A 16,745-nucleotide genomic window follows, 5' to 3' on the forward strand; every position below is an offset into this window, starting at 1 on the left:
TCCATTAAAAAAATGAGTCTGTAGCATTCAAATTCAAGGCACAACTTCTTCAGAACAGCCTAAGAGCATTTTAGAAATGAAACAGAAATGTACGTCAGTAAAATTGAAGCCTCTATCAATTGTGAGATGATCCATTCTTTCAGGTAGAGCTACTTCCAGATAGAAAATCTATCACCAAATAATTAATTATCCATGCCATCAATAGTAAGATGCATCTTGATGTCAGGCTTGTTAATATGTGAAAAGATGTCATGCTAAGAATCTATGAAATAGAGTATAGGATTTACATAAAGAAAATTCACTCATTGAACATACAAGTATTCTTCCTATTATTCATTGACACAATGTGCCTGAGTCTAGGCATTGAAGAGTTTGAGAGATACATGAAATTATGAGCCAACCATATTTTTAATTTTTTTCCCAGTATAGCTTTTCTTAAAATTTTGAAGTTTTTCAAGTTATCATTTTTATCCATTTCTCATTTGATGACCATGTTTGACTATTCAAAGTGCTATGGTTATGCAAACCATTCTGTTGTTTCAAACATTCATAGCTCTGTGGATGAACAGCAGATGAAATAATCACTCTAATATATGGGATGTACTTCTTTAAGTTGGGGAGAGGGAACTGTTCTCTGCTCAATGCGCTCATAAGAGTGCATGGTGTTCTTTCTGATAATCTGAAGGATAACAGGGGGTATATTTAGGGATCCTAAATATTTAGGAAAAATAAATTCAACTTTCTGCTCACCCTAAATTCGCAACTATTTCTCAAAGAGAGTTGCTGAAATTATTGTCACATTCTTTAGAAAATAAGAGTTTCTGACCCAAGATCAGTTCTTCAACTTTTCTCATTAGTATTTCACTAGTGACTTTAGTATTCTCAGCACAGTGACAGACCTTTTGTAAGTCTTTATATTGATGTTCAAATTCCCCAAGTTAATATAACTAGTACAGCAGTTTTTGGCAAAATACAAAGAAACTAACTTGAAATGCATCATCATAATCCTATCATCGCGGGAAAGAGTAGGTGGGGCTGGCCCATAAAGATATAATTTCAGAGTTTTCTTTGTAAAGCAGTTTCTCTTGTGCCTGAAAAGTCCCACTTATAGTAAATTGTTATAGTGATTTCATTCAATTAGAAAAATTTCCCTACCAGGATCATAGAACTTTAAATCAATTTTTAGATTTTCTCACGGCTTAGTATCCATTGTATGTGCACAGAGAAGCAGTAAGGTTCAGAGTAAGTGAAGATCTGGATTGAGAAAACTAGGTCATAACCTCTTACTGAAAACTCACCTTGGCCTCTTCACTTCTAAATGTCTTCTTTTGATGGTGCTGACCCTTCATCAGAGATAGTAGAGAAACACTAATGATGCTTTGTTGGAAATGTTAATAGATATAAAAGAGAAACACAGCCTTAGCTATTTCTTGAAGACAGTTATAGTGAATAATATATTTGTTCTCAATTGTGAACACTGACATTGAAAAACAACGGATAGAAACAACATGAGGCAATTATAAAATGATCAGGATAGTGAAATAGTAGTCTTGTTTGTGCCACAGGGTCAGAGATAGGAAAGAATTTTAATATGCTTAGGATAGGGGTTTGACCTAACGTTCTGATGTGTGATGAAGTTGAAAATATGTAACTTGGGGTAAGAAAATGGTCTGTAAGGAGAAGGAAAGGAAATTTGTGGCTTTTTTCCATTTGAAAATAATTACGGTTTCTTTTAGCCAACTCCAGGAGATTTAATAACTTCTTGTATTGGAGAAGGGTGGCCTATGCCATATGGCTACCCCCTGCTTCTGTGTTCAATCTACAAATAGTACAATTTGGGAGCTCAGGACAATTTGTTCATTGTAAATCTATGCTGCAATTCTTCTTTATGTCTGAAAACTATATTCAAGACTCCTTTCGGGCTCTTGAGCTGACTTTAAAAAATCAACTGGCAAGGGTTTGAGAGAATAATTTCTAAGTGAGTGACAGAAAACTATGCCCTTTCCGCAAACCATTTCAAAATAACCTTTGATGAGCCCACAATCCATTTTAATTACCTGTGCAAATATCCCATTTCTAATATTGTGAGCAATGAATGGCCTTGTAACTCTGTGTAATTGCTTGGGATATTGCTGCTTGTATATTGAATGTTTTATGAGGGACACCTATTCAGCCACAAAATTAAAGGCCAGAGTATTTTGAATTTTGAACTAATATCCATGCAACCTTGGATAATTCCAGTTTTCCTTTTAAATTCTCTCCCCCTGTTTGTATAGAGAGAAGGAAAAACATGATTTCAGAATGTTATCTTGTTGTTTCAAGCAATTTATCACATCATACAATTCATTAAGGCAGAATAAACAGATTTCAATCGATGTGATAATCAAGGAAGCAGTTATAACATTCTGATAGAAACAGAAAAGCATATAAATACACGTTAAACAACTTTTTAAAAAAATGACGAACATTTAAATAATTTTATAAAGATTTCTATTTTTGTACCTTTTCCAAAGTCAACTCAGTGGAAATTTATGGCTACTTGGCAACTGACAAAAATGTTTAAAGAATGACCACAACTATTCAGTTTCAATTTGATTCTGAGTAGAGTTTTAGCTACAAGGCCCTATAACTCAGTGATCAGAAAAAAATATCTTATCAGTCGCTTAATATTTATTCTTTCAAACATATAATAATGATTACCATCAGATTTACCATCTGTAAAGTTCTTTGTAGTCTTCAGAAGTAGTGTACTACTTACTGGAATTATGGTAATTTCTTCTTCAAATGATAACATCCGTTTTGATTTTGAAAAGAATAACCATTCTCTGTTTTTAAATGAGCTGCTATTTCTAAAAACATAGAGTTGGGGATTACTGCAAAGATAAACATAATACTGACATTGTGTACTTCTATTTTTCTTAAATAGTTCTATTAACTCATTTTACATTATGTACCGAGATAGTAAATTCAAATAACAAACTATACTTTAGCAGTGTAGTCCACAATACAAATTTTTATAATACTGAGATACCAGTTTTAAGCTAAGAATAAATGAGCATGACCAAATCATTCCAAGACCATAGCATTCAGTCTAACTTTGCAAGGCCATTATGAATGACACATGCAAACTGAGGTTAGTGTTTATGGTGATTGGCTCCATGACACAGTTACATGGACATACTTTCTTAGAGTAGAATAAATTCCGTGGTTTGATCTGACTATGCTGGGATAAATGGAGCCAAAGTGAGGAGGAAGCATAAGGTCTGCCAATGACTCAAGGAGCTATTTTATATGGTGGAAGGAAAGGAAAAAAAGTTTGATGGATTCAATTTGATTTGAGTTTAATGGGATATTGGTGAAATAAGTCAATCAGAAAAGGGATATTAGAACATTTCAAAGATAGTTTTCAAATTGTTGGCTACTATTTGCACAGAGGGTTGAGTAGTGTCCCTCAATACTCCCATCTACCCAGAACCTATGAATAGGACTTTATTTGGAGATAGGGTCTTTGCTGATGTAAGCAGGTGTAAATGAAGTTTTACTGGACATAGGTGGCCCTAAATACAATATAACTGATGTCCTTATAAGACGAGGGGACTTTAGACACATAGACATAATAGCTATTTGTAGCCCTGCAAAGAAGATGTGTATGCTACAAATGAGAATTCTAACAAATTTCATTCATTATAATCTCCATTAAGAAGGAAAAACAACGTGCATTTATAATTCTGTGTCTTTTATTGATCAAGTACTTTTTTTTAAGGATTATATTTATTTATTCATGAGAGAGAGAGAGAGAGAGAGAGGGAGGCAGAGACACAAGCAGAGGGAGAAATAGGCTCTATGCAGGAAGCCTGACATAAGACTTGATCCTGGGTCTCCAGGATCACACCCTGGACTGAAGGCAGTGTTAAACCGCTGAGCCACCCGGGCTGCCCAATCAAGTACTTTTTAATAAGAGAGAACATTCATTTGACTAAGCATCAATGAAAATTGAATCTTCCATTTTTCACTTTCCACAGACTAGCTTCTGGTTCTGTACTTTTCAAATCTTGATTCTCCTCCAAATCAATGTATTTCAGATGTCAGGTGCTATACTGTGATACAACCTCTGGTCCTTCAATTTTATGTCATTTTGCAAATTTTATCACAACATATGTCTACATGAACATATTGATAGGGCTACTCCCGGGGCCATGAATATGAGGCTCATTTAATAGAGGGACCCTAAGCTTAAGCATCATTAGCTTACTAAAAATCTAACACCGAGTAACAGGAACAGAAGCTAGCCTGTAGAAAATAAAGAAGGAATATCTGGTGGATAGGCAGTGGAATGCTTATAGCAGCCTGAAAGTTTAGGAGAATTAGCCAGGAAAAAAAGGAAAGATGGAGTAGTAGTTAGAAAGAGGGGTAGGATCACATGGAAAGGTTCTATTTGTGGAGTTGTGGATTGCATTTTTAAGTTTGGGAGTATGAATATACAGAGAAGGGGGTAGAGAAGGAGAGAAAGGAGTAGCAGGTGGTAGAAGAAGAAGAAGAAGAAGGGAGAGAGAAAGCAGGTGGGGTGAGGGAGATGGGGAAGGGAAGGAGGGAGAGGAGAGGGAAGGACAAAGGAGGAAGGAAGAGAAGGAGGGGAGGCACCTGTGGCAATGACAGAGGGAGAGGAGGAAGGAAAGAAGAGAAAGGAAAAAGGAAGAGAATCAGGGTAGCAGTGTTGACATTTCCAGTCAGAGTCCCTAGTCTCTTCCCTCTTCCTTGGAGTTTGTCCAGGTTCTTAGTGGCTTTCCCAGTTGTCCTTATTGGGGGAGGGTATTCTCTTGGATTTCCTGCCAGCTCTTGGATGTCAGCTGTTTCCTCTCAGGCTACTGCCAAAGCTCTGTCCCATTGTGGCCTCTGGGCATTAGATCCTTCTTCATTTTTCTGCTCCCAGCCACAAAGTATTTCCTGTCCCACATCTCTTCTGGAGAAACCTCTTAGATAGCAGAGGAAGGATCAGAGGTTGGGCACAATAATGTGATGAGGTAAAAAATGGGGTCCATAGGAAGCTTAAGACAGATGATCTCAATATAGGTATTTCCTCTGGAAAGCAGAACAGTAATTCTCTGTTCTATAAAATCATTTGAATGAGCATACAATTTCATCTAATGAGCTTGATTTTTGCCATTATAAGTGCTCAATATAAATTCTTTATCAAAATGAATCATGAAAGACTGCATTCTAAATAGGTTTTCTTTGGATATTGACTGGCAAGGACTTTTAAGATATTTTGGAACCTGCTGCCTGAAACTAACATCACAATCAAAAGTGCCACATTTGGCTGTGTTTATATGCTGCCAAAAAAATCGGAAGAAAAGTGAAAAATTCACTCATTCATCTAGAAGTTTCCAAATATCCAGATGTTTGGCATCATGCATACTGTTAGGTGACTAATTGGTTGGGCTGTTCATATTCCACATGTTTGGCATTGTGTACATAGATTTGGGTTATGTTTTCAGATAGGGAAGTACAATGTGTTTTATGTGTTCACTTGGGACCCCAAGGCTAATGGTGTCAAATGGATTTTTCCCATTTGACCCCCATGAACACAGTTCAGTTTTCTTCATGTTATTTAGTCCCACAAAAATGCAGGTGCAGATATTTTATTGCTTTTAAATCTCATAAAGTACTAAGAGATTTGAATAAGAAAAATAGTTCTGTTCCAGCAGAAATCATTTCATCCCAAGGAAAATTTTCCTCTCATTATTCCAGCAAATGAACAATAAAAAAATACATGAAATCATAGTATCACCAAGTCTGAGAAGAAACATCAAAACCTGTTTTCTTTCTTTTAAGGCAGAATTAGGAGAAAAGACACTAAAAAAAAAGGACTTCCAGTTAAATTGTACTGAAAACAATGATTTTATCACATGAAGATCTAGAAGAGTTAGGAAAATGATAATTTTCACTACATATATTGAACTCCTCAAGTTCTGTTTGCCTAGAGTTAATTTTTTGTCAAGAATTTCCCAGCTGGGCTATGCTATTCATTTTTTTTTTTTTTTTTTTTTTTTTTTTTTTTTTTTTTTTTTTATTGGTGTTCAATTTACTAACATACAGAATAACACCCAGTGCCCGTCACCCATTCACTCCCACCCCCCGCCCTCCTCCCCTTCTACCACCCCTAGTTCGTTTCCCAGAGTTAGCAGTCTTTACGTTCTGTCTCCCTTTCTGATATTTCCCACACATTTCTTCTCCCTTCCCTTATTTTCCCTTTCACTATTATTTATATTTCCCAAATGAACGAGAACATATAATGTTTGTCCTTCTCCGACTGACTTACTTCACTCAGCATAATACCCTCCAGTTCCATCCACGTTGAAGCAAATGGTGGGTATTTGTCATTTTAAATTGATTGTGTGATCTATATGGAGCTATAACAGAAAACTGGGAAAAACAGATCAATTTAGGGACCAGAAAGCTACCACAGAAGAGATATTTATATTAATCTAAGAGATTTAAGCCTGTAAGCCTTTCCCTCAATGTCTAATGATTTAATTCAATGACTATTGACTGAGTTGTTCCCATTTGAAGAGTACTTGCTTTACTACCATGGCTCAAGCAGAGTTGAACAGAATAAGTCTTTCATTGCAGTTGACTCTAAGAGAATATTGAACTGAAGCAAGAAATTGATAAAAACATACAATAGAGAAGAAATGCTTATCAAGTAGAAATGATCAATTACCAGATCAACTATGAGTATTTAATATTCATTATTAATATTTTGAGACTCAGACTTAAAAGTTATTAACATATTCTTAAGGAAAAGGAGTAAAAATTAGGAGTCATTTAAGGAAGTTTAATTCTTTCTGCTTTTACTTGACATAGAAACCATTAAGGAAAAAATAGAGCAAAACAAAAGTAGGATTACAGGGCTTATTTAATACTTGAATGATTAAAAAATATATGCCAATATTAAAACAAGCCTTAAAAAATTCTAGTAAATTAGTAAGCAAGCATTTCAGTGATAAAAATGCTAATAGTATAGGCCCAAGTAACAGGACAAATGACAGAACCTGATGAATTGATTTGTTCCAAAGAGATGAAATTATTAAAAGATCAAGAGCAAAGGGAAAAATCCATAAATATTGATGTGTCCTGATACACTGAGAAAAAGCACAAAGACACATGATAGCTCTGAGGTGGATGACTAGTAATTGCATGGGGTACATAAAGCAATAAATTGTAGCAAATAAGTAGATAACATTTCTCAGATTGACCCTCAATTGTGGGCCGAAACAAATTGATGTGGTACAGGAGGCATGACTTTAAAAATATTTTAGGAGAGAACTACTACACAATGGACCATAACAGATCAAAGTGTTCTTGTTGTGGGAAATACATTCTGCTATGGAATAGTTTTAGTAAAGCAGGGGAAGTTTTTTTCCCCTCCCAAACTGTCCAATAGAAATAAGTATCTAAAAAATGTGGTTCCAGAAGAGAGATTAAGCAAATGTAGAAATGGGAACATCAACTTTAAAATGGTTATCACAATTACAAGAAACCACTTCTTCAGTAATTATAATAGTAATAAAACCCTTTCTGTGCTTTGTTTATTTAAATAGAATCAGGCTTACGGAAAAAATCAAGACAAATGTCTAAATACAATTGGTAGTTTGATTCAGTAACTAAAGACTAAATTATTGAAAAATATAATAATGTAAAGGGAAAAAAATCCATAAATATGTATGTATTTTGCTACATTGCAGAAAACACCAATAAATAACTAAAGACAACTGAAAACAACATTCTGTTCTAGTGTGGATTTCCCCAAGAACAATCTCAAGAGAGAATAAATTAAAGTAATAACAGTTGGATTTGAAAGGATAAATATGTTTCCAGAGAGGAAGAGGATAAATGTAGTACAAAGAAATGCAGATTTTGATCCATAAAACAGGGTTAGATGAGGCATGCTGGAAGCCCATATGTGGGCTGATGAGTGAAAATTAGAAGAAACTGCACCAAAAGATAGCAGATAGTCCAAAATACAGCGACAACAGAGGACTGTCAAGACTTCAGTTTTATGGTTTGATTTGGTAAACTGTATCAGTACATTAGGAGGATCCAGTCTATGGTAAAATTTAAAGTCAGGGAGTGGCACTTTTACACTCTGGTGGTTTGCTTGGTTTGCCATAGGACCCCCAGCATTAGCTATTATAATTAGGATAATGTGCAACCCTGAGGGAGGAGAAATTGGATGGGGCTGGGAAGGCGTTAACAGCCAAGTGAAGCTAGTTTGTTTTCAAAGAACAGTTTGGAGACTGAAAAACATATGGTTGTCCTTGCTTTCATCTAAGCACCCTGAATACTGGTTTTATGACAGCAAAACTAAATTTTGTACACACTGACAGATGGAAACCCTAATGTGTTGCCTGCCTTGGCAGGATGCATTTGAGTTGAATGCATTTAGATGACATCGTTTTTGCTAAGGGTATTAGTGGCTACAGATAAAAAGAATTCAATAAAAGATGGACTAAAGGAGGGATGAACAATCAGGCTAGTCTCTATTTAGGGAAAGGACTATTGCTATATCATGGTCAAACCCAAACGCCCGCCAACTGGCCTCTGTAGATTGTTTTCTAGGTATCTAAGGTTTAAAACATCTAAACCTAAGCTTCTGTTTCCTCCCAGATGAGTTCCTATCTTCATTTTGAGTATAGGTACCTGGTTGTTCAAGTCAGAAATTTAAGAGCCCTCTTTGATGGTCCCACCTCCCTTACTACTTTCTTTTTTTTTTTTTTTTTTTTTTTTTTAATTTATGATAGTCACAGAGAGAGAGAGAGAGAGAGAGAGGCAGAGACACAGGCAGAGGGAGAAGCAGGCTCCATGCACCGGGAGCCCGATGTGGGATTCGATCCCGGGTCTCCAGGATCGCGCCCTGGGCCAAAGGCAGGCGCCAAACCGCTGCGCCACCCAGGGATCCCCCTTACTACTTTCATTCTATTCATCAGCAAGTCCCATCCATTTCATCTACAAAATATTCCCGGTCTCCATATACTTCTATCTCTACTGCCACTCTCTGATCCAAGTCATCATATTCTCTGGACTAAATGATTGTCCATCAGGCTCTCTACTTTTCTTTTCCTAACCCATTCCCCATGGATCAGATTGATCATTTACAAGTGTAAGATCTGTTTGCTAATCTGCTTAAAATAACTTCAAAGATCTAAAAATTAAATTTCTCAGTATGGTCTTTGATGTTCTGCATGAATGACCTCGTCTGCCCCTCCAAGGTGTTTTTGATCATTGTTCCCCATGCTCACCATGCTTTAAGCACATGGGTATTTTTCAGTTCTCTAACCACACCAAATCATTTCTCAACTTAGGTCATTGCAGCCTTCTGTATAATTTTTTCATCATGTTACTATGCCAAAAGGAAGGCCTAACGGTTTCATCTACTTAGTAGTTATGGCCAAAGAACTTGATAAGTATTTATGTCCTAACAACTTATTAGCTGTTTTAAAAATACACATAAATTGAAAGAAAAAGATTTGTTTCATTCTTAACCATAATACTATTGAATGGGACATGTGTATTACTTTTCACAGCATAAATTCTTAAACTTTGGATTCAGATTGAATACCACCACACTCATTTTAATTCCACATTCTTTTTTGTGTGGTACTTGCTTTTTGCAGCAGCAACTGCTGAAAATTTTATAAATCTGCTTTACAAAGATATCATGTCATGAAAAGAAATGTAATGTGTTTAACGTCAAAACTGCCAACTATCTAGAGTTAGTAACTGACCTTGTATTTCAAGGATATTAGGTATCTCTGTATTTTGCTCTTAAAAATTTGTCTTAGAGCATCCTGGTGAGTTCACTGTGATGCCCTAGGGTATCTTGGCACACTACTTGGGAACCAGAGCTCTGGAGAGTTTGAGTAAAACAGTGACCAGATCTAAGATTTTAATATAATCACTTTGGTTATTGTGAATACTGAGGGCGTAAAGGTAGAACATGAATGGTTAATAGCCGACTGCAATAACTGAGAGCTAATGGTGAGGTAAGAGTGTCAGTGATAAGAAGGAATCTTGTACTTAAGATTGTGCTTATAAGATAGGATTCCAGCTACAGAGGAAAAAAAGGAATTAAGGTAAGTCCAAGATTGGTTTAAGTAACTGGAAGAAAAGACCAGTAATCTTAATGAAGCTAGAAAATGAGGAACTGCATTTTCTACATGTTGAAATTGAGATGCCCATTGGATATCCAAGGAGAGAAGGTGAATAGGAAATTAGGGTTTGGGGTTTAGGGGAGAGTTTTTCTCTAGAGATAAACATTTGATGATGATGATGCTGTATTGTCAACAATAGGGAGCTAGATATTTCCAAAGGAATCAGTTATACAGAGAAGAGTTGCAGGAGATAGAAAAGCAAGTTAACATATAAATTATGTATCATTTTTTAGATAGGGAAACTGATGTTGGTGCTGGAAGGAAAGTATTGCTGACATAATAATCTATAGGAGAGGAGAGGTCATGAAATCTAATCTAGAGGTTTAGTTAGGAGCTGGCATTAGTTGATATCTGTAGTAATAGGGGAAAAGGTAGGGGATAAGAGGAATAGAAATGTCGTTGTAAGTTCTTTCTTAAAAACTATTTTGTCTTTTCTTTTTACAAAAGATTTTATTTATTTATTCATGAGAGACACAGAGAGAGAGAGAGGCAGAGACATAGGCAGAGGGAGGAGCAGTCTCCATGCAGGGAGCCTGATATGGGACTGGATCCCTGGACTCCGGGATCATGCCCTGAGCTGAAGGCAGGTGATCAACCACTGAGCCACCCAGGTGTCCCTTGCTTCGTCTTCTCAAAGAAATATAAACAAAGTCATCATCTGAGAGTAACAGAAGTGGAAGAGGTATTGGAATTCTGGGGAGAGAAGTTATGGAATATCTAAGTGAGTGGAAGAACAAATGGAATAGGTTAAGTCACATTGTTGGGAGCATTAATGGTTGACTGGAGAATAGTGATCATGAACCAAAATGAGAGCATTTACTATGGTTATATGGTTTCCCAAGGCAGATTCATCTTCCCTGGTACAATAAGTAGATAACTGTATTTAATGGATGTTGTGTTTTTTCAAAGTATGGTGAAGAATGAGAGAGTAGGGACATCTGGGTGGTTCAGTGGTTGAACATCCGCCTTCAGCTCAGGTTGTGATCCCAGGGTCCTAGGATCCAGTCCAGCATCTGGCTCCCCACAGGGAGCCTTACAGGGAGCCCCACAGGGAGCCTCTGCCTCTGTCTCTTTCTGTGTCTCTCATGAATAAATAAGGTCTTTAAAATAAAAAATAAAAAAAAGAAAAGAAAAGAAAGAGAGACTAAAGGAATTAAGGGTGTATTTAAGGCAGTAACTATAATGATCCATCCTAGATTTTATCCTTCTTTCCTTGATGAAGGAAGACAGTGAAGATATTGGGAAGGTAAGGGTCAATGAAAGAGTAGTAGAATCAATACTTTGTAAAACCTGGTGAGTTCAAAGAATTATCAGAGTAAGGGTACTAGAGATATTGCTGGCCAAGAATAGGTTCTTGAAATTCTGATTAAGGCAAGTTGTGATTGTAAATTACAAGGTAGAGGTATGTGCATGGAGCCACTGAGTTAATGTGTTAAACAAGATATTTGGTAAAGGTCAGGGGATTGTAACACCAGGGCATTAAAATGATAATTAATTAGTATTTGCTTTTATCTCTGGCTTCTGAGTTATTCTTAGAAAGGTCTTTTATATTCTAGTGTTATAAAATAATTCTGTATTTTTTTCTATTACTTCTAGAGTTTCATTTTCTACACTTAATTATTTTGTCTCTTAGGAATTCTTCTTAGAATATGATTTGAGGTACCAATAAAATATTATTTTTTTCAGATATGTACCTAGTTGCCCTAATACCTATCACTTTAGCACTGACTTGAGAAAACACCTTTGTCATAAATCAGAATTACACATGTATTTTGGCCTACTTTAGACTTATGATTCAATGTTTTGATTTATATACTAATATCATACTTTTAAAATTACTAAGATATTATAATAGGATTAATATCTGTTGAGGTTAAGCCACTCTTTCAGTGGCTTCTTGCCTATTCTTACATATATCCATTTCTGGATACTCTGGAATCTATTTAAATATTATTAGCATTTTAATTACAGTTATGCTATCAGTAAAGGAGAAGTGACATTTTGAGTCTTATTTACAACATGTCCAACCGTAACCCTTAGACATGCATTAGTTTTAATTTATAGTTCTAATAAATTTCTTAAATTTATATATTTCAAATATTTTTTGTTGCTAATGTGAAGGTGATCTTATCTCCCATTATATCTTTTAATTGGTTGGCTTTTGAATATATGATAGCCCCTGATTCCTGTGTACTAATTTTTTTACCCTATTTTACCAGTTCTCTTATTGTGATAATTTTTTTGATTGGATCCCACGTGTTTCAAGGTATACAATCCTGTCGTTTTTAAAAAGTGAAAGTTTATCATCTCCTTTCCAAATTTTATACTTCTAAATTTTGTTCTTATGTTGCTTATGTTGTTAATTGCTTTGACTAATTTGAGTAAAATGTTTAAAATAATAAAGATACTAATCATTTTTTGTTTTGCTTATCTCTAAGAGTAATTCTTCAGTTAAGCATAATGCTGGCTTGAGGCAAAGACTATTTTCTCATTTATACTGATGGTATTAATGGTTAAAAATCAAGAATGGTTTTAAATTTTGTCTTTTCAGCATTTAAGGAGTGTTTTATTGTTTCTCCTCAGGTATATTAATTTGATGAATTATATTAGGTAAATTCTATTAAAAGATTTCCTAATTCTGAGCCATTCTTGCATTACTGGACTAGATCTCATCTGGTCTTAATGGATCATCCTTCCAATGTCCTTATTCACAAGAAAAATTAATCTGTAGTGTGTATGTCTTGTTACTGTTTTTTAGTGTCTTCCAGATTTTGGTATCAGTGCTATATATGTTTCATTAAAAAAGCTGGAATTTTCTTTCTTTTGAATACTCTGGAACAGTTTATATGTCATTAAAATTATTTAGTCTTTAACAAATAATTAGAATTCTTCAATGAATCATCTGAGCTTTGCTTGGGGGGTTTAGGAGTTAGCCCTTATCTGTATTTCTTCTATAGATGTTACTCTGTTTAGGGTTGTTTTTTTTTTTTTTTTCAGTTTTGGTAAATTATGTTTTCCTAGAAAATTATTCATTTTATCCAAGTTTTTGATTTTGTTTGCCTGGTGTTAAGCAAAGTTTCTTATGATTCTTTTAATTTCCTGTTTTTAATAGTTCTATGTTTTTCCTCTTTGTAATTTCATCTAAAACTATTTTCAGTTCTTTTTTCCTGATTAACTTTGCTAGTGCTTTATTTCATTGATATTTAAAAGATTAATCAGTTAATCTCTTTTTAAGCCAGTTTTCTAACAGAGCAAATCCTTTCTTTAATTTCTTCCTTCTGCTCTCTGTTTAATATTCTTTTTCTAAATTTTTCAGATTTCTTTCACTGATACAAATTTTTAATGCCAAAAATTTCCTCTAAATGGTGCTTTAGCTACATTTTATAGACTTGATTTGCAATGTTTTCATTAGTATTGCTTTTTAAACATTGTATTTAAGAGTTTTAATATTTCTAGGTGGAAAAACTTTCTATTATTTTATTTTGTTTTTAAGTTATATTTTAATTCCATTTGAAAAAAGTTGTATTTTCTATTTTTAAGATGGAGAGGTCAATATATATTAATCAAGTCTATTTCATAATTATATTATTTGGATATTTTACTCGTTTTTTTTCTCTACTCAGCTTTCATGAACTGAGAAGGGGAAATTCAAATCTATTTTTAAGGGCTTGTATTTACCTATGTATCCTTACCTATGTATCCTTTATAATTTCTTCTTTATGAATGTTGCTTCTATGTTAATTGGTATTCTTACCTGCAAATTTTAAAGTATTAAGTGAAATTTCTACCTGTTCTGCTGCATAACAAACTACCTCAAAAGCTAGTGGCTTAAAACAACCACTGTTTATTTAGTTATCCATTCTGTGGGTCAGTTAGTTGATTCTTCAAGACTGGGCCAGTTCAGCTGATCGTGCTAGATTCTTCCATATGTCTGCAGCCAGCTCATAGATTGAGTGGCAGCTGAAACACCCAGGATGGCCAGGTTGTGTATCCTTCCTTATGTTCAGGCTAACCTCTTGAGGCCTAGGCTTATCCTTCACACAATGTGTCACCTTTGCTGCTTTCTATTGGTCAGAGCTGTTAACTAGACTATTCTAGATTCACTTGGCCATCCCATAGTAGAAAAATAGACCCAATCTCTTGATGGGAGGAGCTGCATAGTACTATGGCCATTTTTGCAACTGAACACATTAACGATGCAGTCACTGTACTTGGAATGAAGATTAGAGATTGTTTCTAGGAAGACTAGTCAGAAATTCAGGAAATGGATGCTAAAGGTCTGAACTAGAATAGGAGCAGTGTGGGCAGAGAAAAATGATCCGTTGGATGTGGAAAATAAGAGAGTAGGGAACTAAAGACCTTTTTATGACTTCTTTCTTTTATTTTCTTAAAAAGATTTTATTTATTTATTCATTAGAGAGAGAGAGACAGAGACACAGGCAGAGGGAGAAGCAGGCTCCATGCAGGGAGCCCGACATGGGACTCGGTCCTAGGTCCCCAGGATCAAGGCGGTGCTAAACCGCTGAGCCACCCAGGCTGCCCGACTTCTTGCTTTATGTGTCATTGTTAAACTCATTATTGGTCATAAGGAGTGTGTTGCTACACAGACAATCATACTTCCCCTACTCTCTTCTTCTATTCTTAAGCATCAGAGTGTATTCACAGATTGATCAAATTAGAAATCACTTAATTGAGTCACATTTTTAGAGGTTGAGTCTTAGAAGTATAAAAAAATGATCCTGTACTAGGGAATTACAGGGTCTTGCTGGTGTCTGTGGTTTTTCTTCACATTGGAATACATTTGGGTACTGTGGTGGAAGTTGGTAGAATAGAACTTTTGCCCTACATTTGTGTTAAGCTATTCTAGCAACGGAATTCATCTTGGATCCAGTATAGCTTCCTGGCAATCTAAGACTGGGTACTTTGATTATAATGAAGCTTTCCCCGCTCCTGACTTTGTCTTGGTAAGAGACTGAGGCTTATGTGTTTTTCACCATTATAAGTACTTTCTGTATTTTAAATAATTAAATCCTTTTAATAATCTATTTAGGGAGCTGATGGATTATCAACATTTTTCCTTTAACAGTTGAAGAAAAAGACACTGAAAGCTTCCCAAGCTGGTGAATTCTGGAGTCAGAATGCCTGGTTTCATTTTAGGCCTGCAGTAGGCAGACTAGCTGCTCTTCTTTTGCGACACCCAGTATGTTGGTGTAGTAGTGGAAATAGAGCAGGAGTAGGAAACGGTTCCTGTTCTCAGGACATTTCTCTTAGTCAAGGCTGTTCTAAACCATGTGAGCTCTACTTCCCCTCCAGCATGGTACTAGGAATAGCAGTAGTGCTGGCACTTCTAAAATGTTATTACTAGTATAGATCATTTGATATAGCATTCCTGATATTCTAGTCCTAAAATCTATTCTTTGACTATGTCAGTCTTTCCTGGTGAAGATCATGTTTTTATTTTTTTTTAAAGATTTTATTTATTTATTTGAGAGAGAGCAAACATACAAGAGGGGAGGGGCAGAAGGAGAGAGAGAGAGAATCTGAGCACAGTCCAAGGTGAGTGCAAAGCATGACATGGGGGCTCTCGAGCCCAGGACCCTGAGATCATAATCTCAGCCAAATCCAAGAGTTATATGCTTAACTGACTGAGTCATCCAGATATCTGAAAATCATGCTTTAATATTTTTCTTCTTTTAACTAAAACTATGATTGTTCACCTACATCAGCTTGGTCAGTTTCTGTCTTATCTCAGATCATTTTGTGTGTATGTGTTGATGCACTCTACATAAGCATTCATTTTGGGCAATAATACCTCTGTTTCTGATAAGTTGTTCACCCCTGTGGCTTTGTGTTTGTGTGACTGGATTTAGGCCATGGTTCAGATTTGCTCATTATTCTGGAAACGAAAACTAGGAATTGGCTCTTCAGTGTACTATTAAATAAGCTTTTCTTCTTTTAAATAATTTTCCTATTGATAATACAAAACATGAGTGCACAATAGGAGAAGAGGAAAAAGAAAGCTTGAGAACTGCTGGGAAAATACCCAACCTTTTGTTTGTTATGTTTGGTGATGGAAACTGATTACATAACTTGCCATCATTTGTTTCACACAGACTAGAAAAAGGAATAACACAATGACGATTTAAACACGGGGTGGGGGGTGTTCTTTATCAGAGGAATCTAGAAAAGGAATTTTGTGTAATGGAGATGACATTTTCAGTATTATGAGGTGAGAGGGGAATAAAGGAGCAGGACAGGAAAGGGGGAAGATTTTTTATTCCATTTCCCAGGTGTTTCTCAAACTAAACTTGGGTTTACTGGGAGCAATCTTTTCCTCAGGATCAAATTACTTAATACTGGTACTATTTATGTTACTTATATTTTTATGTGGTTCTCAGCATTCCCATCAAACTTGTAAAAATCCAAGATTGCTATAGGAAAAAGTGGCTGCACCCACCTAATAAGGAATAGTTTGATGTTTGGTCTTCAAGAATATATTAACAAATTATCTATAAGCAAGAATCCAACAGGCTT

Source organism: Canis lupus, chromosome 29 (assembly GCF_003254725.2).
Source record: "Canis lupus dingo isolate Sandy chromosome 29, ASM325472v2, whole genome shotgun sequence".
Lineage (NCBI taxonomy): Eukaryota > Metazoa > Chordata > Mammalia > Carnivora > Canidae > Canis > Canis lupus.